The sequence below is a fragment of the Lissotriton vulgaris genome, chromosome 12 (genome assembly GCF_964263255.1).
Source record: "Lissotriton vulgaris chromosome 12, aLisVul1.2, whole genome shotgun sequence".
Taxonomy (NCBI): domain Eukaryota; kingdom Metazoa; phylum Chordata; class Amphibia; order Caudata; family Salamandridae; genus Lissotriton; species Lissotriton vulgaris.
Genome location: NC_141700.1, coordinates 542,319,772 through 542,345,295, shown reverse-complemented (window position 1 = coordinate 542,345,295; position 25,524 = coordinate 542,319,772). Strand labels below are relative to the sequence as shown.

General features: G+C 47.6%; 1 protein-coding gene across 2 annotated transcripts in view; it reads right to left on the bottom strand.

Annotated features, from left to right (window-relative positions):
- ARHGEF11 (Rho guanine nucleotide exchange factor 11) overlaps positions 1 to 25,524 on the bottom strand; it is a 1,046,032-nt gene that overhangs the window by 650,692 nt on the left and 369,816 nt on the right. The gene's annotated exons all lie outside the window — the stretch shown is intronic.

The following is a 25,524-nucleotide window of genomic DNA, read 5'->3' as shown; positions in this document are numbered from 1 at the left end:
AACTGTGCTTTGGCTTCAATTACCAACCATGTCTTTCTTCAGTCTAGAATTACTTTCAACCAACTGAATCCCAAGGCTTACACCCAGCAACATATATTCAAAACAACTAATTTTGTTGAAATAAAAATCTGAGATTATTCATTTTATTGCTGTAATGTAAACAATTGTCAGCTGGACAAAAACAAAATCTGTTAATGCTGTGAAATGATATTACTTTCCACAACTGTTACGACTGAAATAAACCCCATGATTATTATTATTTTTACAGCACAAGTTACTACTTGTGTAACGATATATCTGTAAGAGACATTAGTTAGTGATAGATTCCTTACCTTAGAATATCCCCAGGCGGCAGACTGGATCCCGGAAACTTTTGCGTAGCAGTATCCTTGCGCTTCGGTAGGCGTCGTCTGCGGCTCCGTGTCCGTCGTCGGCGTCGTGGGTACTTAGACGCCGCCTCCGCGTGCTGACGTCAGTTCTTAGACACAGCTTTTCCGCGCCAGAAGCGCATGCCAAAAACCAACACTGGTGCCATGAAACTAGGGCCCTGAAAGGGGATGACTTAACCCTAGATATCGGTTCGCAGAACGGGGAGGATGGGTGAGTCGGTAAGAAATCCATGATTAACTAATGTCTCTTACAGATATATTGTTACACAAGTAGTAACTTGTGCATCTGAAAGAGACACGTTAGTGATAGATTCCTTACCTTAGAATAGATACCCCAGCAATACCAACCCCGTGGTGGTGGGTCTGCGAACCAATAATCACACCAGAAAGTCCTGGAGGACGGAACGGCCAAAGTAGCCATCCCTCCGGACTTGACTGTCCAGGCAATAATGTCGTGCAAACGTTTGCAGCGAGGCCCACGTAGCTGCCTGGCAAATGTCCTGCAAGGGCACACCTCGGCCCAAGACAGTTGTAGTGGCTGTGGCTCGAGTAGAATTAGCCCTCAGCCCAACACGGGGTTCCTTCTTAGCCAAGAAGTAACACGCCTGGATGCACAAGATGATCCACCGGGAGATGGTCCGCTTGTGCACCGCTTTCCCTTTCTTAGCGCCCGCGTATCCAACAAAGAGTTGGTCATCCACCCGGAACTGTTTTGTGCGGTTCAAATAAAATGAGAGCGCACGTTTTGGGTCCAGACGGTGGAGCCTCTCTTCCTCTCTCGAGGGGTGCGGAGGCGGAAAGAAGGTGGGCAAGGTGATGGATTGCCCAATGTGGAAGGCCGTGACTACCTTGGGTAGGAAGGAGGGCCTTGTTTGTAACACAACCTTGTCCGGATGGACTGAAAGGAAAGGAGGCTTAAAAGACAGAGCCTGGAGCTCACTCACTCTCCTGGCAGAGGTGATGGCTACCAGGAAGGCAGTCTTCAAAGAAAGAAGGCGAAGAGGACAGTTGTGAAGTGGCTCAAAGGGAGCGCACATCAGAAACGTAAGAACCAGGTTCAAGTCCCACTGAGGCATCACGAAGGGAACAGGAGAGAACGTATGAGTGATGCCCTTCAGCAATCGATTAACGATAGGGTACTTGAACAAAGAAGGTTGATCAGGCAGCCTCAGAAAGGCTGAAAGAGCTGAGAGATAGCCCTTGACAGTGCCCAGAGCAGAGCCCTGCTGGGCAAGAGAGAGAAGAAAGAGGAGACCCTCAGAAAGAGGGGCATTAAGGGGATCCACAGCCTTTGCTGTGAACCATGCCATAAATCTGTTCCACCTGCAGGCGTATACCGACTTTGTGGAGGGACGCCTGGCTGCCAGAATGATGTTGCAAACTTCAGGAGGCAAGTTAAATGGCCTCAACTGTCGCCGCTCAATCTCCAAGCATGGAGGTGGAGACTGGACAGGTTCGGGTGGAGGACCGTCCCCTGCTGCTGCGACAGAAGGTCCTCCTGAAGAGGCAGACGAACCGGGGGATCGACTGATATACTGAGTAGCTCGGGATACCAGTACCTTCGTGCCCAGTCCGGAGCCACAAGGATGACTTGTGCCTGGTCGCGCTTGATCTTCTTCGGCACTCTGGGAAGAAGTGGTATAGGCAGAAAGGCGTACAACAGACCGCAACTCCACTCGCGACGAAAAGCGTCTCCGAGCGAGTGCCGCCTTGGAAATTCCAACACGCAGAACTGATGACATTGCGCGTTCTCTTCGGTGGCGAATAGATCTAACCAAGGCTCTCCCCACAGCTGAAAGAGACCTTGAAAGAGTCCGAGTTCAGACGCCATTCGTGATCCATCATGCACCGGCGGCTGAGTTTGTCTGCCCTGGCGTTCAGAGAACCTGCCAGGTGTTGAACCATCAGAGTCACGCCCTGATGTTCCAGCCATTGCCAGAGGCGCAGAGCCTCCTGGCAGAGGGTCCACGACCCCACCCCGCCCCGTTTGTTGCAGTACCACATGGTGGTGGTGTTGTCCGTGAACACCTGCACTACACTCCCTCGCACAGACGGGAGGAATGCCTTCAGTGCTAGACGAATCGCCCGCAGCTCCAAAAGGTTGATATGAAGCCGGGACTCCGCCGGAGACCAGAGGCCTCTGATCTCCGCCTCTCCCATGTGGCCTCCCCAGCCCTGGAGGGACGCGTCCGTCACAACTACGTGCTCCGGTTGGGGAAGGGAGAGGGATCTGCCGTTGACCCAATCGCGGTCCGTGAGCCACCACTGCAGCTGTCTCGCAGTGCCCTCCGAGATCAGGACATGGTCGGACAGGTTGCCCTGATGCTGGACCCACTGAAACTTCAGGTCCCACTGCAGAGCCTGCATCCGCCACCGTGCGTGATGCACCAGAAGGATGCAGGGGGCCATCAGCCCCAGAAGCCGCAGCGTCAACCTGACCGAAACCCAGGATAAAGGCCGGAAGAGTGGAATCAGGGCCTGTATATCCCGAACTCGCTGTTCGGGCGGGAAAACCCGAAACTGCGGCGAGTCGAGAACCGCTCCGATGAAAAGGAGCTCCTGAGAGGGACACAGGTGTGACTTCGGCACATTGATGGAAAATCTCAGCTGGTGCAGGAGATCCGCCGTAGTCTGGAGGTGGCTGACGACTGTCTGGGGCGAGCCCTCCTTCAAAAACCAGTCGTCGAGGTAGGGGAAGACTGAGACCCCCAACCTGCGCAGATGAGCTGCGACCACCGCCATCACCTTCGTGAACACCCGTGGGGCGCTGGTAAGGCCGAAGGGGAGCACGGTAAACTGAAAGTGCTCGTGGCCTACCGTGAACTGCAGGTAACGCCGGTGGGCCGACAGGACGGGGATGTGGAAATACGCGTCCTGCAAGTCCAACGCTACCATCCAGTCTCCTGGGTCTAGGGCAGCTAAAACCTGAGCCAGAGTCAGCATTTTGAACTTCTCCTTCCGGAGGAAGCTGTTGACGTTCCTCAGATCCAAGATAGGGCGTAGGCCCCCTTTGCCCTTCCTGGGTACCAGAAAGTAGTGGGAGTAGCAACGACGTCCTACTTCTGGCCCAGGAACGCGCTCGATGGCCCCCTTGGCCAAGAGGGCCGAAACTTCTTCCTGCAGGAGCCGCAAGTGATCCCCCGATACGCGGTGGTGTTGCGGTGGCATGGCTTGAGGGGTCGTCTCGAAGGGGAGGGAGTAGCCCCTCCGCACTATCTGCAGCACCCACCTGTCCGAAGTGACAGTGCGCCAGTGAGAGTGAAGATGGCGAACCCTGCCTCCCACTGGCGTCACATGGGCCGGAAAGCACGGACTAGGAGGGTTTAGAGGTGGATGCTGCGGGGGAAGGTGTGGACTGACCTCGCCTGTTTCCCCGACCACCTCCGCGGCGGTTTCCACGGCCGCCGCCGCACTGGACGATAGTCTGAGGCGAGTGGCTGGCGGCACGTGTGGGGACACCCCTTCCTTGGCACCGAAAGGAACCCGTTTGCTGGCGCGGGCAGAGAGGCCCAAGGACTTGGCCGTAGCCCTGGAGTCCTTAAAGCGCTCAAGCGCGTGGTCCGCTTTGTCGCAAAAGAGGCGACGGCCATCGAACGGCATGTCCATCAGAGTGTTCTGGACATCTGCCGAAAAATTGGCGGATCACAGCCAGGCGTGGCGCCTCACCGCCACTGTCGTAGCCATCGCTCTGCCTAGCGAGTCAGTAGTATCCAGGCCACACCTGATTGAATACTTGGCTGCATCTCGGCCCTCCACAAGGGCTTGGCCGAGTTTGGCCCGTATGTCCAACGGGCACTCTGGCAGCACTTCCGCCACCGTCTCCCACAGAGAGTGGGTGTAGCGGCCAAAGAGGCATGCGGTGTTGGAAGACCGCAGTCCCAAACTAAGGGAGGAGAATATCTTCTTTCCATAATTCTCATACCTCTTGGATTCCCTGTCCGGCGGGGCCGTCGGGAATGCGGTCTGGGAATTAGAGGCCTGGATGACCAGACTCTCGGGGGTGGGGTGGGAGGACAGGAAACATGGGTTGCCCGGAGCCGGGCGGTGGCGTCTGGCCACGTTCCTATCTACGGGCGAACCTGTAGCGGGCCTGGACCAAGGGCCCAAAAGAACGTCGGTCAAGGCCTCATTAAAGGGGAGCAGAGGCTCAGCCGAGCATGACTGCGGTTTAAGGACCTCTGTGAGGAGGTTAGTCCTCACGGTCGCGACGGGGAGCTCAAGGCCCAAGGCCTTGGCAGCCCTCGTCAACACCACACCATAGGTAGCCCCCTCCTCCGAAGCCACGGTAGGAGGAGAGACAAATCCAGTGTCTGGAGAGGTGTCCAGGCCACTGGCCTCCCCAAGGTCTCCTGCCCAGTCCACATTAGACTGACACTCCTTGGTCAGAGGGTCCTCAGGCCCCTCCCAATCCTCCTCATCACCCATCTCCTGAGATTCAGGGTTGTAATTGAATGAGGTCGGTTCATATAAGTGGAAATCTCCAAACGGCGTCGGGTACGGCGCCGAAAGGCGCCGTCCCGACGTCCGAACCGTAGCAAAGGAGGTATCGGGGCGGCGTCGCCAGAGGACGGCGCCGGAGGTGACACCAGACGGACCGACGCCGGGGGGGTCGTAAGGTCCACCGGTGACGATCCAGAGCCCGAGGAAGGCCCAGCGGTGTCCTGCGGTGCCGGGCCCGAAGGCGGCGGCGGCGGGGCCGAAGCACCCAACGGCGTCGAGGTCGAAGCCCCCGACCCACTAGGGGCCCCAGACGGGTCCGCTGGCCCGGAGGCGCCGCGGAGCCCGTCGGAGGAGAAAGGGACATCATGGCCATAAGGAAACGCTCAATCTCCTCCAGCGTCGCGTTCAGCCCAGGGACCGGAGGGTATCGGGCCGGACGCGACGCCCGTGACTCCCGAGGAGCCGCGTGGGCGGTGTCACCCGAACCCCCGGCCGCATCGCACGAGCGTCGGGGGGAGTCAGAAGAGCGATGATGCCTCTTCGACTACCTGTGTTTCTTACCCGACGACTTGGACCCGGAGGAGTGGTGCCGACTCCTGGAGCTGTGACGGCTCCGTCCCCGCGACCTGTCCCTCGACCTCCCATTGGACCGGGACCTCACGCGGCGCAGGGCCGACTGCCGGAGTTCGAGCCGCCTGCGGGACCACTCCCGCCTGGCTTTCCTCGAAAGGGCCTGACAGTCGGGGCAGGCCTCGTCGTCGTGGTCGACGCCCAAACACGTCAGGCACAGTCGGTGAGGATCCGTGACCGACATGGTGCGGTCGCAATCGTCACAATGCTTGAAGCCGGGCATCCCTACGGCGCCGTCGGAGTCGTAAGACTTCGAAAAGGATCAAAAATTATCACCAAATGTTAGTCAAAAAATTGACTGGGTTACTGCTTTTTCCAGATCTGCGCTGGCTGGCGCGGAAAAAAGAAGAACTGACGTCAGCACGCGGAGGCGGCGTCTAAGTACTCCGACGACGTCATCACGGCGCCCACGACGCCGACGGACCCGCAGACGTCGCCTACTGACGCGCAAGGGTACTGCTACGCAAAAGTTTCCGGATCCAGTCTGACGCCTGGGGATATTCTAAGGTAAGGAATCTATCACTAACGTGTCTCTTTCAGATATATATGATTAACAGAGGGATCGGAGATGTAATACTTATGGGAACTAGTTTAGGCTCAGATACCATGCAAGATGAAGATAAGAGATCAGGAACATTTAAAGACAAAAGATATAGAAACATTTAAGTGTTCAGGAGGTCCAGAGTGACGTGTGAAAGTGATGATGGGGAGAGTGGGCCATATATACATTAAAGCTTGGATTATAAAATATTGAACTGGAAATTAAATATATGTTATGTATGGACATTATAACTATTCTTTCTTATTTCCCTTTCTTCATATAATCTCTTTGATAAAAAAACTTTTAGTTTAAAAAAACATTAAATTTAAACCACTCTATAATTAAACCACTATGGAGTCCAATAAATGCCTCTTTTAGTATTGTCAACCCACATTTTTCGATTATTGCTGCTGGTTTTTCAACTTGTGAGAGTGCACTAAGGCCTGTTAACCAGACCTCTGTATCGGTGCCTTGACCCTAAAACTGTATGTCGAAGTAGCTACACCCAATTGTAAATGGCTAATTTACCTGTAGGTCCCTAATAAATGTTACCTTGGTACCCAGGGCACGTACGTTAGAGGGGGTGCCCAGGGCTTGCAGCACGGATTATGCCACCCTGGAGATCCCCTAAGCAAAACAAATCCCACAGTTCACCACTAAAGACAGGTAGAGCAGACATGCACTGCTAGCCCGACTTTGCCATTGCAATGGCAAAGCTACCACTTCCCCAGGTCATGTGTGTAAGTCACCCCTCTGAAAGGCTTACCGAGCCCTAAAGGCAGGGTGAAACATATGACACCAGCAGGACATGTACTTTACATTTCCTGAGAATAAAGCATGCAAAACTACCGTTGTATTGTGGAAAGATTTGGTTACCCAATTGACAAGTGCAAGGTTACACGTTGAACCCTCAGCTGTGCTAACTCGGAAACGGTGCGACCAAAGTGGGCACTCCAGGTATCAAACAACTCATTACAGTAAAGCCGACTTATATCTAAAGTTGAAATTAATGTAATGTGTACACAGTGCAGCTTTAGTGAAGCTACCACTTTGTTGACTTTAAAACGCCTATGCCTTTCCGATCCTTCTCCCCGAGACAGACTTCTGCCCTCCTGGAGAGACGTGCTAACAACTCTCAAGATGGTTGAGTGAACCTGTATTGCTTTATTATTGCTTTTAAAATCTATATCTCCGGAAACATCTGGTGGATCTTTTTCATTCTAGTGTCTAAATTCTCATAAAATACAGTCTTTTTATAAATGAAGGGCGGATTTTTTGAGTGTAGTGTGAATTACTTCATAAATTGTTTTGTGCTGTTTAAATGCTTAACACTTGTTCCTCTGTGTAAGCTTTGCTGCTGAGTGCCACAGCTACCCATACAAAACCCAAGGACCCTAAGGAGGCTGGTACCTGCATTTACACATTATGGTTGCACAACCACACCACATAATACACCCCATTGCCTCACATAGTGATTGATAATTTTTTTTAAACTTTCCTTCTAAAGTTAAATACCTTAGAAAGTGTCATCCCAAAAAGTTTTACCAGTTATTCAAAGGTTCTGTCAACCATTCCCTATTCAAAATATGACAGTTATTTTTGTTACTTCATTTAAACAGGAAATGTCTTGAACATAATATTGTTGTACGGTAACTATGTCTCTTATTTTAAATTGTGTAAATACATATGGCCTGATTTAGATTTTTAACAAATCAAAACACCAGTACTGCACCTTTCTTTAACCAATTAATTAATGGACAATGAGTCAAACAAGTACCATCATAACCACTTTTTCAGTTTGATTTAATCAAAACTTTGTTTACACAAATTTACATCTATTTATTCAGAACATCTCAAGTTATAAATACTTCATTTTCTTGACCAAAACAACTTTCACCCCCCCTAGATTGTCCTTTGGAAGCCCATTTGGAATTCCACTTCGCGCATAATCTCTTGTCAACAATATCCCTACAAATCACACACACTGTACCGGACTCATACTCCTATTCGACTAATCACCACATTCATACCACAACGCTTTCTTCTTTCACACAAATACCCACCCTGGGGTGACTCAACAGAATCTTTTCCTGGAAAGACACAAAATTTCAACAATTTTACAAAAGCGAAGAAATAACTTCAAAACCACACAGCCATCAACAACTTAAAAAACAAATCAAGTATGAAACAGATTTTTTCTCTTTTGATTGGCCTAAAACGCTGTGGTCTACTCGTTTTGAATCCCTCCCTTTACAGGGATTCTCTTTAGGACCAACAATTTATGAAAGACAGGAAAAATAATCTTGCCTTACTAAATATCCTCTATATGAAACTCCATTATCACACATTCTCTGCAGCACTTATCCTCTTACCTTCTCAAACAATCGAAGAAAATTATAAGAACCTCGCTCTTATATCGTGGGTGAATGTGATCGTACTGGTTTGACTTATTGCCCATCAATGAAATGGTTAAAGAAAGGTGCAGTACTGGCGTTTTGATTTGTTAATTGTTGTATTGGCGTGCCTTGCTGCGTATAAGCTTAACCCTGTGTTGGTAATTCTGATTTAGATTTTGGCAGACGGGTACTCTGTCAACAATGTGAAGGATACACAGCCCTTCTTATTACAAGTGCCCCAGGATAGAATAAACTTGCAGCAGGCCCCTAGGTATACATTACATTTGTTCCACTTTAATAAACAATGGTGTTAATGTAAGTGTAGTTTACCAATGACTGCTGAGATTATTAAAAAATAAACATATGCATTAGTAACACTGCCATTTATGGTCACAGAAGGGAAAATATCGCTCAGAAAATGCTTCCCTCTAACTTCAAGAATAAAAATAGAAGATAGGAAAACGTTTCTTACCCTGCAAGCATCCGTGCACAGCATGTAGAACTTTAGATTCACATGCTCTGCATACTACTGCCATCTAGTGTTGGACTCAGACGTGTACAACTTGTTTTACTTTAAATTATTTCAAGTCACATGCTATAATGACTCCTGCTATTACTGGTAATGCACATGAGCGTCAGTTCCATTTCTAGATTGGCTTTACTGCACGCCCGGTGAGGATGAAATGGAGCGGACAGAAACAAAAGGAGGTGACCTTGCAAAAACAAAGAAGGCATCTGCAACAACTTGAGGCTTCCAGTGAGGAAGGGTAGGTTTGAATCTACAGCACTAGGGGCCAGATGTAGGTAAAATAGATTTACAGATTTTTAATTAACGAATTTTAGCGATTCGGTAATTAAAAATCGGTAAATCTAAGGGGTGGATATGTAGGTATTCCAGATGTGCTGCAATACAGATTCAGAAGAATTCGGTATTTACCGATTCGGTAAATACCGAATCGGTAATGCCCATTCATTCCTATGAATGGGCATTACCGATTCGGTATTTACCAAATCGGTAAATACCGATTTTCACAAGGGTGCAGGGGGTGTCACTGACACCCTCTGGCACCCCCAAAACAGGCTCGGGTGCCATGTGGCAGGCATACATGCCCTAAGGGCAGGTCTGCCTGTCACATGGCATAGGTGTGCATGCACACATGTGCATGCACACCGGAATCGGTATTTTACCATCAAATTGGATTTGATGGTAAAATACCGATTCAGTAAGGCCTCTGGGACTCTGAAGAGTCCCACCTACATCTGGGTGCCTCAGAATCGGTAAAATTACCGAATTTTTATTTTACTGAATCGATAAAATTACCGGATCAGTCATTTTACCGATTCGTTAAAATAATGCCCCCTACATACCTGTCACCCATTTACCGATCGGTAACGGCCAAAATCGGACGTTACCGCTCGGTAAATGGCCTCAAACGGCCACCTACATCTGGCCCTACATGCCATGAATACATGCTTACAGGGTAACATTTTAAGATTGCAGAATGTGTGACTGCAAATACACTGCACAGACTGTAAAGCAGTTATTACCTAAGCAATGGCCAGCCAGAGGATGTGCAGAGGACTGGAAAATTGAATACGGAAAACCCTGGCCAACATTAGCTTATTCGTGTGCTATCACATCGACACAGTATTTCTAGGTGAAAGTGTGTGGAGTATGGTACCTACAAATGTCTGCTAATTGGTTGCTACATAGGAAAGCACCGTAAGCCACCTTTTTGCGGCTAGAGTGGGTTCTGGGTGGTGCAGGCAATTGCTCTTGGCTTTAGCCTAACATGTCTGAATGCATTTGACTGACCATCGGGATATGCCAGCTTTGGAGGGAGAATGGCCTTTGCATGTTTCTGAGAAAGACAAAAAGCTGTAGAGTTTTGCAGAAGGGTTATGTCCAGTAAATGTAATACATGAGGGCCCTCTTATCGTCTAGGATGTACAGTAAAGGTGCAACCGACACGTTTCACCTAATGTGGCTGGCATGTCTAGGGATTTTCTAAAGGTTGATAGATACCATAAGCATTTAAAACCCTACATATAAGTAACCATATACAAAGAATTAAAAAAAGCACTGTTCCAATCGTATTTATGTTGTAAACTCAGCGATCTTGATCGCCAGACTGGGCAAAAAACGTGTTGGCAGCACCTTTGTTACTTCAGGGTCAAATCCTGATGATTTCAATAAATGCATATTAAATACGTAGACAATGTTTTAGGCACGGCCTGTCTTTCCTGAATTATTTTTCCAATTACCTGGTGGACATTAGGGCGTTGCACCCAGACAGGCAGGCAGTCCTATTTTCTGGAGTACTGAATACGGGTCTTGTACCGGTTAAGAAAACACTTGAGCCTCACCTCTGCTCCAAGAAAACAGTTTCACTTGATGACAAAGACCCTTAACAGTTAAGTGTGTTTCCTATTGTGAATGTATGCAGCAAATGCAGTGAAGTTAGATAGGTGTGTAGGTGAGGTATGACATTTTTAAATGAAGTAGGTAGCAGACTATGACTTGAGCTGTCAGCTTGAGAGGGAAGATGTGTTTAAGGAGACACCAGTGGACAAATCTTTTCCATATGGCCACATAGAAGGTACGCGCTGTGGGTCTGGGACCTCCTTGAGGATAGTCATACACTCATGAGGCAGAATGAGGTAGCCAACTCAAGGACTTTAAGAGCCACATCCCGAGATTGAGTGGTCTGGGGTCTATGTGTCTGATTATACCCTGGGCCAGGGTGAGAAGGTCTGACCAGTTGGTTAGCTTCTCGTGGGTCTCTAAGGACAGGAGAGAAGGGTGGTGAACAGGGTTGCTTGATCTATGTAGGAGCCACCAGGATGAGAATTAGAGATGTTTGCCGGGGTCTCTGAACCACGAATGGAACTAGTGGGAGAGGTGGAAAAGCATGGGCAAATATCCCTGACTATCTATAGTGCCTTACTCATGGACTGAAGGTGTTGCCAGTTGGCGTTTTTGACAGTGGCAAAAAGATCTATGTTGGGGAACTCAAATAATGGAAGTACGGGTGTAAGACTTGCGGGTGGAGTTCCCACTCATGGACTTGTTGCTGCATCCTGTTGAGCAGGTCTAAAAAGTTGTCTACTCCCAGTAATTTCTCAGCCAGCAGACAGACTTTAGGGTGGAATGTCCATCACCAAATGCCCTGAGCGAACGCTGGCAGCTGTGGTGAGTGAGTGCCGCCAGGTTTTGGAGGTAGTACATGGGGTCCTGTTTGTGCGAATGAGACCCACCTTGTGTTGAATGTGGCAGAAGAAGGTTTTGAGTGCTAACTGAATTGCTAGTAGCTCTAGGTCATTGATGTGGAGGACCCGGTTGGTATGTTGCCAAATGCCCTTAACTGTCAAGTCATACAAATATGCCCCCCAACTGGTTAGAGAAGCATCCGTTATGAAGGTCACTTGCAGAACTAGGTTACGAAAAAGTAGGCCCTGCAACAGCATGTTGCTGTTCCACCACGGCAGAGGGCTGTCCCAAATCAACACTAGATCTTCCCAATGACTCAGCTTATGACCACTGTGCAGCTAAGCACTTTGATAACAGACGTGTATATGAACTATGGCATGAGGAGCTAAGAAGTGCAGGAGACCATCATGACTCGGAGGGGTTTGATCATACTGAACACTATTGACAGAAAAAGGGGCAAGTAATGACTGGAAAGCTTGAACCTGTGCTTGGCTGGAATAAGCTTTTCTGGTGACAGGTGGGAGGACTGCCTAAAGAAGGATGAAGGGTCTGAAGGCGGGACATACCGTGTTCATGGAGAACCTAAATTGTGCAAGAGGTCTATGATGGTCTGGGTATTAGCCAAGCACTGTTGTTCATTTCTACTCTTGATCAGCCAATCATCCACGAAGGGGGAACATGTGGATGCAGGTCCTTCGGAGATGGCAAAACATCAGAAAAAGAGTCAATACTGATTCTCATTCAATCACCCATTCATCTTATGATCACATAACCCAATAACTATGATCAATCAAAAAAACAGTTTTTTTTTATTTTGAATTAAGTTTGTTAAAACATTTTTTTAAGAACTTGCTTACTTTTTAGAATGTCATTACTTTTTCAATATACACAGGAATCACAAAAAATCAAAATACAAAAATATATGGCCAAACATAAATTACATAACATATACATGATACATATACACCACATAACAAAAAATCATTTTCTATGCTCAGGTTCTGTACAGTTTAAACTGCAAGAATACCATGGTGCCGCTGACGGCTACCTGACTGGTGAAGATACAAACATGTTGGCAGGAACGATCGACAAATAGTGACCCTACTGAGCTCACATGCAATATTCTTTTCAAGGCTTTTCAAAAATTAATTGTGAGCAACAGTGGTAACACATGTATTGAGCACTTATTCAGCCAAGAAGGTCCCCCTGAGATGGGCAGCTACCACGGCAAGACACTTTGTGAACCCCATGAGGGTGTGGCGACCCCAAAGCTTAGCTCATTGAACTGAAAATGCTTGTCACTTACCACAAACCAGAGGTAACAACAGTGAGCAGGGTGGATCGGGTTGTGAAAATTGGCATCCTTAAGATTGAGAACAGTCATGAACAGTCATGAAGTCCCCTTGTTGTTGTAGAGGGATGACATCCAGGAGTGACCATGTGGAACTGCTCTAATAGCATGTATTCGTTCAGGGTACTGAGGTTGAGTATAGGCCGGAGTGACCTGTACTTCGTGGGGATAAGGAAGTACAGGCACTACACTCCTTTGCTGCATTGATGTGGTGGCACAGGCTCCATGACGCCTTACAAACGAGAGCCTCTACTTCCTCCGGAAGGAAACACTTATGTTTTTGGGAGTTGGTGTGTCTGCAGGGAGGGATGTTTAGTGGGCTTGCAGTAGCCATGCCCTATAATGGCGAGGACCCACAGATTAAAGGTAATCTCCTGCCACTATGCAAAAACCCCACGTGGTCCTCCGCTGAGAGGTGTAGTGTGATCAGGGTGATGGGAAAGCACATTACTGTTTGGCAGTAGAAGCTCCCTAAGCCATACCGCATTTTCATCTGCTCCAGGATTTGTTAAGCCGGAGGTCACCCCTTGAATAACCCTGTGAAAGGGCTTGCTGAAACCTCTGATAGGAGGTAGTGGCTCAAGTAGCCTTGCCACACCCCTCTGTACTGGGACCTCCGAAAGGTACCCAGAAGAGAAGCCGACTGGAGAGCCTCCATTGCCTTAGCCATATCCATGTCCTTCTTTATCTTTTCAAGCATTTGGTCAACCTACAGTCGAACAAGGTGCTCCCCATTGAAGGGCAGGTTGAGTTGATGAGTAGATGCTGCTGTCCTTCTGGCTCGACGCCAGAGGCACTCATCCAGACATGGTGCCAGATGAGGATGGTGTAATTGATGCCGCGCACTGCCGTATCAGCAGCATCCAAGACACACCACACCGTATGGCGAAACTGAAAATATTTTTCCCTCAGAAACAAACTCAAGGCCACGTTTTCTATACTGTTGTGGAAAATGTTGAAGGAGCTCATCTATCTCTTTCCATTGGGCCCTATCACACTTGGGGAGCAGGCCGAAGAAAGCGGCAACTCGTCAATGGGTCACTGACTGGGCTGTGGCCCGCTTACCAGCCACATTAATCTTCCTGTTCTCCTTGTCTGGTAAAGGTGCATCAACGGTGCCCTAGGTTTTACTGCGCTTGTGGGCTGGATGGAACAAGACATAGTCCAGACTGAAATGTCCTCTGATGTGCAGGGGGTCTGAAGGAGAGGGTCTGTACTTTTTGTCCCCCCTGAGGGGGACAATCCTGCTTTTAACCAGCTCCTTCAATACTTCAGGAGTGGCTTTCAGCATAATCTTGAGCACACAGGACCGCAGGTGCACTTGGTGGAGAACAACGTCTCCACAAGGAAATCCTCATCTACCTGGACCTTGTGCATTTCCACCTTATGAAAGGAGGCGGTCCGATGCAGAACTTTGTGGCAGATGTTAGTGTCATCTAGCGGGGTTGGTTTGGAAGGGTAAAGGTCGGGGTCAGTGCCCGTGGTGGGTTGAGATCGTAGTCATAGCACAGGTTATCATGTGGCTGGGAGTCACATGGGGCCTCATAAGGATCCAGTGGGTAAATTGAACTGCCCCCACAAGGGATGAGTGCGGGGAACCCTCTGGTGATTGAGGCAGAGGGGATCCCTATATTTGAGGTTATGCAGGGAGTGGAGGAGGGAGAGAGGGTGCGAGGGTGGAGAGGAAGAGGAGGAGATGAGGGAGATGGAAAAGGAGGTCATGGTCTAGGAGGTGGAGAGTTTGTACCAAGATCCTGTTTTTTTCGTCTTGGCCGGTTGTATAGGCTCCAGGTCAAGAGTCTCCTTAAAAGGCAACTTCCTCTTGTGAGGGATAGTGGACTGAGTCTTTGGAAGAGGCTGGGTGAGGATCCTGTCAGTATGCAGGTAAAATAGGATTTGCTTCTGCCTGGCATGGAGCTCCTCCTTAGATGCAGTGAAGGAAAAGGCATTGGATACTGGTATTTTTGACACTGAAGATGGTTTCTTGCTCACGGACAATGGAATCTTCGGAGCCAAAGAGGGCCTCGAGGGAGTTTACAAAGCTGGCGCCGAAGGAGCTGTTGGCATCGAAAGTGTTGTTGGTGCCGGGAGCAGAGTCGTCTGCAGGTGTTTCGGTGCCAAAGCCTGACTCAGAATCGGATCAAAGGGCTTATGTCGGTGCCTTATGGCCTTTAGGCAGTGGCGGACTGGAAGCCTGACGTTGGACTTCTGGGCTTGATGCCCAACCCCGACGAGGATGATGCTCTGCCTGAGCTAGGTATAGGGGAGGTTGCAGAGAAGGACATAGATCTTACAGTAAATGTCTTCCATGGTTGAACCTTTGAAACCTGTGGTTCTTCCATTACGGACTCCGGCCGGGAGCTCGGAGCTAAGATGATGAAGCTATTCACCCACAGGGCACAGCTCTGTTTCCTCCTCAACATCTTAGTCCCCAAAGAGGTCGGGAATGTTGTGTCCTTGTTGCTGAGCCACGGTCATGAAAGTAGTCGTTAATTGGCGTTGGTACTGCAATATCTCTTTGGAGTGAAAGGCGAGGCAGGCAGCCGGAGGGCTCGTTATGGTCCAAGGTCAGGCAAAGGTTGCTAACCTGGTGGAAGTCTGTCCAGGAATCCCTTGCAAGAAACTGTGGACAGTATTGAAATGTAGTCCTTGCCATCATTCAGTCAAAACGTTTGAGGGAAACGATGAAGGAGAAGGCCCAGAGAGAAGCGTTGAGTAGAACTTGTTTGCTGAGCCTGATGAAGGGCGCAATGAGACCTTAAGGTACTGCACGCACTGAATATTTTGGCGAATGGAAAAGGAGAATCATAAGCAGCATTGACCCAGAGATCAGTGGCTACATGCCTGCACACGGAGGCTGAGAAAAAACAATCTAACAATCTAACAATGAAGCTGATGCCAGTGCACATTACTAGTAATAGGAGTCACTATTTTTCGTGACTCAAAACACTTCTTTGAAGAAAACGAGTTGTACATGTATAAGCCAAACACTAGATGGCAGGGGTATGCCGAGCATGAGCTAAACATGTCACGAATATTGGTTTTTAGATAGTTTTCTAAGCATGGAAGTGTATAAGGCCCTTTCCACCTTTGATTACAGCTTTCTGGAAAAAATTGGTAAATCAGTGGTCGATTGACATGGGAAATGTAAATGGGCATCTAGCCTTAGGTAGAAAATGAGGATTTGTTCTATGGACGACCTAATCTTTGTGGACTTGAATAAAGTACACTGGACTAACGGTACTGCACACCTGGATGGATCTTGATGGGAGGGACAGATAGAGATGCAGTAGTGAGTGGATGAGGAACAGTAAAACAACTCACAATGATATCTAACACCTGGATTTCAAACTCCTACACTACATTCAATTGGGAACATAGAACTTACTACATCAGAGCAATTACTGATAGAGGGGAAGATGTTCTTAATTGAGAAAGGATTACATTATTTTAATAGAGCATTGGTCCTGAAAGACAGTTGGACGCAGGCCCGCCCTCATTATCATCCCTTACTAAGTCAAAGGTCAGGTGGTGTCACAAAATGAGAGAAGCAAGAGTCAAAGAACTGAGCGCAGATAACAGAGTATGAAACCCAGTAGATCCAACTCCCATCTGAGGAACTGTCCCACATGATAGGCTTAAGGAGAGTGTAACAAACAACTGGTTTAACAAGAAGAATGAGCACATTCTGGATGACACGATGCAGTGTGTGCAAACTAGGAAGTAAAGTGGGCAAATAATGATCTTGGCAAGCCCACAGGGACAAGAGCCAGAGTTGGGTGGATTAGGTGAGACTGATCTCAAAGGAACTACCAATCTCGCTGAATGAAACTAAAATGTCATTTGCCAAATATATGGGGAAATTGTATTAATTCAGACTTGACCTGACCCCGTGGGATAAAGAAGATATGGTACAGGATCTCCTAAAGCAGACTGCACAAAAAGATAGAGATACTATGGAGATGAGAACAGCCTCGAGGAAATGAGGGAGGTGATAGGGATTTCAAGTAATGCAATGGTCTGGGCCCTTTTGGACACCCTGTTGAATTCTTTAAATGTCTGAACAGTAATCTCAGGGAACTCATTTACAAATGCTACTTGGGAAGTGACCAATTATAAACAAAGGAAGCCACTTGAGGACCCTGCCTCAGAGAGGCTGACATCATTGCTAACCACAGACATTTAAATATTTGCGAAAATCCTAGCAATACGCTTATATACTTTCATGTACAAGTTAATCCACTTGGGCCAATCTCTTTGGTCTGCAGAAATTATTGGGTGCTCTGGACAGCTTCAATGCCGCTAACAAAATAGGAATTAACATGTAGTCTTGAGCAACAAATCTTGCAAGCTAACAAGATGGCAGGTGCGGAAAATCAAGGTTTAACATCAAACCAAATATTGCTACATCTGTGTAAGCTTTCACGATCAAAACGTGCGTAAAGAATATTGGTTGCATCTATCAATAGCCTATTTCGTTCATCATCTTTAGAATCATTTAGAAACACCCTTGAAAGCCGCCCTATTATCGGTCATCAACTATGGCCTGAAGGCGTGCCCAGGGACACCTGTCTATTGGCTCGCATGTATGCAAATTTAACATAATTAGGCAACTCTTCTGCATGCCAAATTCAACTACATCAGATTAGAATTCAACATGCAACAACCATCACTACAGCTCATGCTTCATTACTTAGTTAGCTGCTTGCTATAGGACAACTATCTAAAAGTTTAACTCTGGTAATCCCTCGCAAAGATTCTCCTCTCGGTCAGACTAACTAAATAGCACACTGAATACACTGCAACTTCAACATCTCCAGAACTTATCGACATCAGCTGCAAACTGCAAATCTGCAGAAAACAAAATTAGCAAAACTTTAAACTTTTTTTTTAGGAGACACTGAAATCCACAGAACTAAGGCATTTTCTCACTGCATAGCACAGAGTTTCCCTGAAAATGTCCCCCAAATTAACTTTTACTTTCAAAGTAAAAAAACAATAAGGCATAATTGTATTTGAATACGCTTTTCAGGCATCCCACTAATGGAGTGACGAAATGCTTGGTCAGCCTATAAACAATGGTTAACTTGTTCCTGCCTGTGCAGTTTTAAACAGGAATTGCAACCACACATATTATGATTGTCAGTCTCTCGAAGCAGGAAGACATAAATGGCTAAGATCACCTCTTGTTAAAAAGGGCTGTCCCAAGTCAAAGGAAATTTGCAATGTGTGGTGAAGATGCTCAAATTTCAATCAATATGGTGAAGTTCATAAACGCAGTTGTGCACCACCTGCGACTTACAGATGAAGGGTTCACATAGCATGTTTTAGTATGGACATAATCTTACCGTTTTTCTTTCTCGCTAAAGAATATGTTAAAATAATATGTACCCAGGCATCATTAGGAGGGGGATAGGTCAGGCAGCCTACTGGCTTGTTTAATAAGGGTGGACATTGATAAACTGATCATATTTGCAATCTCAGACGGGGGTCGATGCCATCCTACATACTGAAGAAGGGATAAAAGCAAACTTTGTGCAATATTACAAGACGTTACAGACACGGATGGGAAACATGATTCTACAACTCTTGCATAATACTTGGCTGAAATACCTTTGCATTGTCTGGTTAGGAAATCTAGAGAGGCATTGGCAATTTCACACTCCGTAGAAGGGATAACTTCTGTGATGGGTGACGGAGCTTGAAGTAAGATGCCTGGAACAGATGGCTCAAACTGAGACCCTTGTTTGTATCCCACGAGGAAAGGCTTGACAGTGGGAAGTGGGCCGGAGCTATGACACACCTGAATCCACTATATGAGTATGAAGCAGTTTAGTTTCTGAGAGACTCTGAGACCAGTCTACCAGAAGAAATGGATGTACTGAAGAGGATCGGTGACCCTTCTACATTGAGAACACACTGGGATAAATCCTGCCTTTTCCTCCTTAAACCCGACACTGGTAGCAGACACACAGCGGATTAGTATCTCTCTGATTCACTGGGAGATTGACAGATTCAAATACCTCGGAGTGCAGGTTTATGACAACACTACCAGATTGTGGTCCGGTAACCTGGGACAGATTCAGTCATCTATCAGGGCCTCAATTCCCTTTTGGAATAGGATCCCATTCTCCCTCTCAGGAGCATTGCTATTGTGTAAATGCTGATCCTTCCACAAATGTTGTAATTTTGTGTTGCTACACATAATAATACATAGAGAATTGTTACAAAAAAAGTGAATGGTCTACTGTTCAACCTGATATGGGCCAGTGGTAGAAGTATGATCGCCATAAACAAAACCATGCCACTCTTCAGAGAGGGTGGAATGAGAAAACTATATCTGGTAGCATTTTGCCTGGCTGTGCAGCTTTCATGGCCTATGTGATGCTTGGGAGTCACAAAAGACCACAACAGTTAGAAGATAAAATCCTACTTAAGGGAAAGACAGTCCTTGCAGTACTGTGGAATGTGTAATGGGAAGTCTGCTTTCAGTGGTTGAGTTAGCGTTTTTTGTGTATTTTAACTTGCTGTTATGTTCAACGTCCTTCTGATGTAGCGCTTAAATAATAGTAGCACACAGTTCAATCGTGTAACACAATAGCGTATCTTGGCGCAAATTAAAATATATATTGTTAATCAACTGAAAGTTCTCATGTTACCAACTTCAGAGGGATGAAACCTGGGAGTGGATGTGGCGTAGAGCTGCAGATTCTGGAACTGGGGAGTCAGGGTTCAAATCTCAGCATCGGCTCAACACCATGTGAAACTGGGCAAATCCCTCAACCTCCTTGTGCATAAAAAACTAAACAAGTGAATGTCTTTTTGTAATGTAAGCGGTGTATATGTAGAGCTCTCCAAAACCCTCGGGTCGAGTTCGAACAATATAAAACCTATTAAAACAAGCGCACGTTCCTCTGAGGATAGATTACTCTCAGAACCCCTCCCAACGAAAGCTATTTCCTACACATACCGTAAACTCTGCAATAACCTCCCAAATACATTCCAGCCCCTACGGGATAAATGGCAGAAGATGAGCTGGAAGAAGATGAGTGGGCGGCGGCCTTGATGTCCCCTCGGGAGGTGGCGAATAATCACAGACTCAGACTGATTCAACTGAAGGTCCTGCACCGGACCTACATGCCTGCGACTATTAGCCACAATTGGGAGTAGAGAAGACGATAGATGCCCGAGGGGTTGCGGGTACACAGGCACCTTCTACCACATGTTGTGGGAATGTCATGTAATACAGCGCTTTTGGGAGGCGCTTATCTGAAAAATGAGGGACTCGTTGGGTAAACGCATTCCACTGTCACCAAAGAAAGCTATCCTCAATGTCTGGGGTGCCACGGACCTGAATGACCTAGAGTTACAATGGGCTGCTTTGAGCTTGCTAATTGCTAAACGTTCGATTGCAATGAAATGGGGTGTTGCTGAGAGACCTCTGGTGGTGGGTTGGATGGCTGAACTGGACAGGTGCATGTTGGCCAAAAAACTGTATACAAGGTACATGGCTGCCCCGCGAAATGGGACAAGAAATTGGGCCACTGGAACATTTACCGGGGCGAACTGTGAATCCCCCACGGCGGAACTGGTCATGAACCGGACTAGACTGCTGGGCTGAATCGTACATCTTGCATCATTCTACATGTATCATGATTTTGTTTGCACATGTTAATTCTGTACGACTTTTGACTCTGCATTGCTTTCAATAAAAATGTATGTTTGAAAAAAAAAAAACAAGCGCACGCCCTCGCGCTGAAAGTAAAAAAAAAAAAAAAATCAAAGAAAGGAATGGGCAGGAGGGTTGTGAGAGGGGGAGTAACAGCAGCTGTTATCAAGAACACTCTTGCTTGTGGCACCCTCCGCCTTGCGTGACCGAACAACAGCCAATTAGCATACGCGCCGCTGCTTGCTCCCGGAAGGTGTATGCCGCCACAAGTACGAGTATGTGCTTCCAAAAAGCACAGAGCGACGTCTAAAGGTCCTCCTATGCAGCTAATGCGCGGTGTGTAGGAGAGACCTAAAAACTCCCATCAATTAAACCACAAGGGAGCTGGCTTCCACGGCACAGGGCTGATGGGGTGGGGCAAGGAGGAAGGGGAACTGGAGATCCCCGAACACAGTTAAGTCGTTAAAGGAGCGCTCGTTCGGCATGCCTCAAAGTCAGATCGTGCGCCCAGGTAGTTGCCCCGGAAAAGGGAGGCAGCAGCTGGGATCAGGAAGACACCCCACCCCGACTCGAAAAGTGAAAAACAAGCTCAGGGGCATTGGCCAGCAGTGCCGCAGAACTCCCTCCGCTGCACCCCTGGTGGTGGAAACAACACTTGTGTGTCCCAGTCGTCATTTCAGAAGGCGAAGCATGGGAAAAAGCAAAAGCGGTCCAGCCAGGAGAGGCAAGAGACGGCCGGAGGGTTGGTTCCCAGCCCATCCCCGCCACAGCCACCCAGGCATCTCCACTGCGCATCGGCCGTGCTGAAATTGGTTCTGCCATCTGCAGATCCTCGGTGAGTCGTCGGAAGGCGGAGAAGGAAGGAGATACAACAGAGAGATGACGGAAAGTGTGCCCAATGTCCGGCTGGGTAGGTGATAGCCGAGGCGGTGATCCACTGCCAATCTCCCCTATAGCTACTTAGGTAGCTCCACCGGGCATCGGCCACGACGCTAGGTCTCCATGGTCGGCAGAACACTCACGGTTCTTCAGAAGATGCAGAAGCAGGTCACGAATATTCAATTGCTGGAAATTGAAGAATCGGAGGACTGCAGTCCATAGAAGCCCAGGTGTGTTAAAAGGTCTTAGGAGGGGGTAGATTCCAGGGGATTAGAGCCAAAAAGGCAACCCCTAGCCGGGGACTTCCCGGCTGGAGCTCCTCCCATGACGACGACCTTCGCTATACAAATCCCCAGACAGACCTCAAGAACTACAGACCCATCTCTCTCCTCCCCTTCGCCGCCGAGAAGATAGTCAATAACCAGCTCACGAACTTCATAGAATCCAACGCGATCCTCAACACTTCTCAATCCGGATTCCCCAGCACCAAGACCGCCCTCCTAGCCGCCACGGACGACATCCGCACTCTCCTCGACCAAGGGAGCACAGCAGCCCTCATTCTACTAGACCTCTCAACAGCCTTCGACACCGTCTCCGGCCACACTCTAGCCACCATACGCCACGACGCCGGCATACAAGGAACTGCTCTAGACTGGATCCGCTCCTTCCTCGCCAGCCTAACTCAAAGAATTAGACTCCTGTCCTTCCTCTCCAAAACCACAGAGATCAGATGTGGGGTACCCCAAGGATCCTCACTCAGCACCACGTTCTTCAACATCTACATGGCCCCTCTCACAACTATTGTCAGAAAACACGGACTCAGCATAGTATCCTACACCGACTACACCCATCTCATCCTCTCCCTCTCCAAGGAACCCTGCATCACCAGACACAGTTTCCAGGAAGGAATAAAGGATGTCACATCCTGGATGAGCAGTAGCTGCCTGAACCTCAACTCAAAGAAATCAGAAGTCTTCCTCCTCTGATCCACCCACTCTGCCTAGGACAACACCTGGTGGCTCCCCGCCCTCTGCAACCCTCCCACACCCAGGGATCAAGCCTGCATGCAACCTCGGCATCATACTATACTCCTCCCTTACCATGAACTGACTAGTCAACTCTGTATCTTCTATGTGCTTCAACACCCTCGGCTTACTCCGTAAGACCTTCAAATGGATCCCCCAGAATCCAGAAAGACCATGCCAGGTTCCTAGAGCTGTTTCTGTCGCTGGTCACCTACATGATCCTCACTGGCTCAGGGTAAAGAACCGAATTAAGTTCAAAGCCCTTAGCTATATGTTCAAGATCAGAACAGGAGTGGCCCCTCCGTATCTGCAGTCCCTGGTTTATCCTTATGTGGTGCCTTCTCGTCTCCTTCGCTCATCCACTCAAGGGAAATTCTCTGTGCCCAGAGTTCGCCCATCTCGGATGGGCAGTCGATCATTCGCCTTTCTTGGTCCCATCTTATGGAATTCTCTTCCCATATCAATTTGTAATGAAATTGTTCATGTCCAATTCCGCAAATCCTAAAAAAAAACTGGCTTTTTAACCGATAATCGTTTCTGTTCCTTGTTCTGGTTGGCGCCAGGAAACCCATTTGGGTAGCTGTTGCACCTAATAAATTAAATTAACATAACATAACATCACCCACGCACTCATAACCAGCAGACTGGAGTACGGGACTGCCCTCTACACAGGAATCAACAAATCTCTGCTCCACAAACTCCAGACCATTCAGAAAGCCACACCCAGATTTCTCCACAGCATCCCACACCAAGACCACATCACCCAGCACCTACGAGACCTCCACTGGCTCCCTGTTGAAAAGAGAGTGACTTTCAATCTACGCATTCATGCCTAAAAATCCATCCACAACACCAGAACCCAATACCTCCACGAAAGAATCTCCTTCTACGCCCCCATTCCACTCTGCTGACCTTGCCCTGGCCGAAATATCTTCCATTCACAGAGCCAGAACAGGAGGAAGAGCCTCCTCCTACATCGTGGCCATGACCTGGAAGGAACTCCCCCTCAGAATCAGACGAACCCCCACACTGTAAGCATTCAGGAAGAGTCTCAAAGCCTGACTCTTCGGTTGAATCGGAGAAGCCTGAATTACACCCCCCCCTGCGCCTTGAGACCCTCACAGGTGAGTAGTGTGCTTTACAAATCCCTGATTAATTGACCAAGTCAAAGCTTGATGAAAGTCTATTTGCAAAAACCTGGTTCTCCTAATTCAGGCTTGGAGGGTCTCACACTGATCTGCAAATTAATGAGTTGAGTTTGCTGGCAAAATCTTGTCTGTTCAGGAGCTCCGCATGTACATCTCCAAACTCAACAGCATAAAAAGCATATAAAATGAAAGTTGAGCACTGCAGCATTGTGGGCTGACTATCAATGTCATAGCGAGTCCTATGCCTCTACATATGTCGATGCCAAATGGGATGAAAATAAATAAAGAGGGACTTCTATAAACATTTCCAGACCCAGTCACTGGATGGAGGAATCCTGTACAGCATGTGAATCTACGAGAGATTTCAGGCTGCAAATACCTTATTTTTATGATCAAATCTTTTTAATTAAACAGAGACATACTATATAAAATTATAAAATCTTCAAAGCGGGGTCATCAGGATGCGGACATGTGTGTATTCAACACCCTTCTGGTTAGAACAAATAAGAAGTGATAAACTTCACCATGAGGAGGTAAAACGGTCAACTAAAAGATGCACCAAGACTCCCAATGCTTCAAGTGGAGAAGTTCGAGTAGCTAAATGTTACTATTTAACCAACACAGGTTTGAACGGGCGGGGGGGGGGGGTACCTCCAGCCACTCTAAAGAGATCCCACAGATGTTACTGTACATAGGGGTCCATTAGTAAGGAGAGAGATCTAGCTCAGATCTTGGCTGTAAGAATGAAGTAAATACCAAAGACCATCCTGTCTACAACATCTATACAGGAGGTATTGCATGACTCACCAACACACCAGTACAACAACACAATGCCTCAAGGCAAAAACTGAGTTTGCACTCACTGATTAGCAAGCTGTGATAAGGTTTGAGGACATATTATACCCACTCTAATACCAGTTGTTCTATTAGCATGATAACCCTAATACATGATTCTCATTAGACTAGCGTGTACAGAACATTAATTATCAAACTGCAAAAGGTGGGAACTGAGTCGAGTGGCGGTAGTTTTATGTATTTGCCCTTCAGACTCATGCGATCTACCCAGGAGTGAATCCCTAACAGAGGGATCTCACAAAACCCACTTGACAATTGTGTCTTCAATGTCTTCACCTGGTAACCTCATTTCCATCCCAGTCTACAACTGGTAACTTCATGTAGGTCCCTAGCCTTAAGATGGTGCTTGAAATGCCTCATGGGCTCATGTTGCATGCACCGCACACTACACTGATGCTCTCATGTTTATCCAGCCTGCACCTATGGCAGCTTATGACTTTGCCGCCTTTAAATGATGGCATTATTCTGAGGGATACGTCAGGGCTTCTAAGAGTATTTTTCATGCTACATGCAGTGCATGTAAGTTTCAGGTAGTGCTAACCTAACCTTGCCTTTTGTGTGCTTGTGTGGTGCAACTGAAAGGTCTAGAATACAGCTTAACTTGTGGCTTTCATTTTGAAACTAATAAACGTGTGCTTGGCAGCCATGTTTTTCTTGCTAAAAAGACAAAGAATTAAAATACACATTCTCTGATGCGCGTATCGTTTGTAAACACTTCAGTCAGCAATTTCTACAAGAGAGATGACCAGGTGTTTTTTATCCTGGAAGAAGAAGAAATACAAACATTTGAAGTAAGTTGTTGGGTGCACCTTCTAGAACAAGCAGCATGATATCCTGCATAATTACCCAGAAGCAGAACATGAGCCAATCCCTACTTGCACCACTAAACACCAACCCCATTAAAAGTATTTAGGATGTTGGGAGGAGACGGAGGCCCGGTGTTTGGAGGGGGCACAGAACCAAAGTGTTCTAACTGAGGCCTCAAGCTAT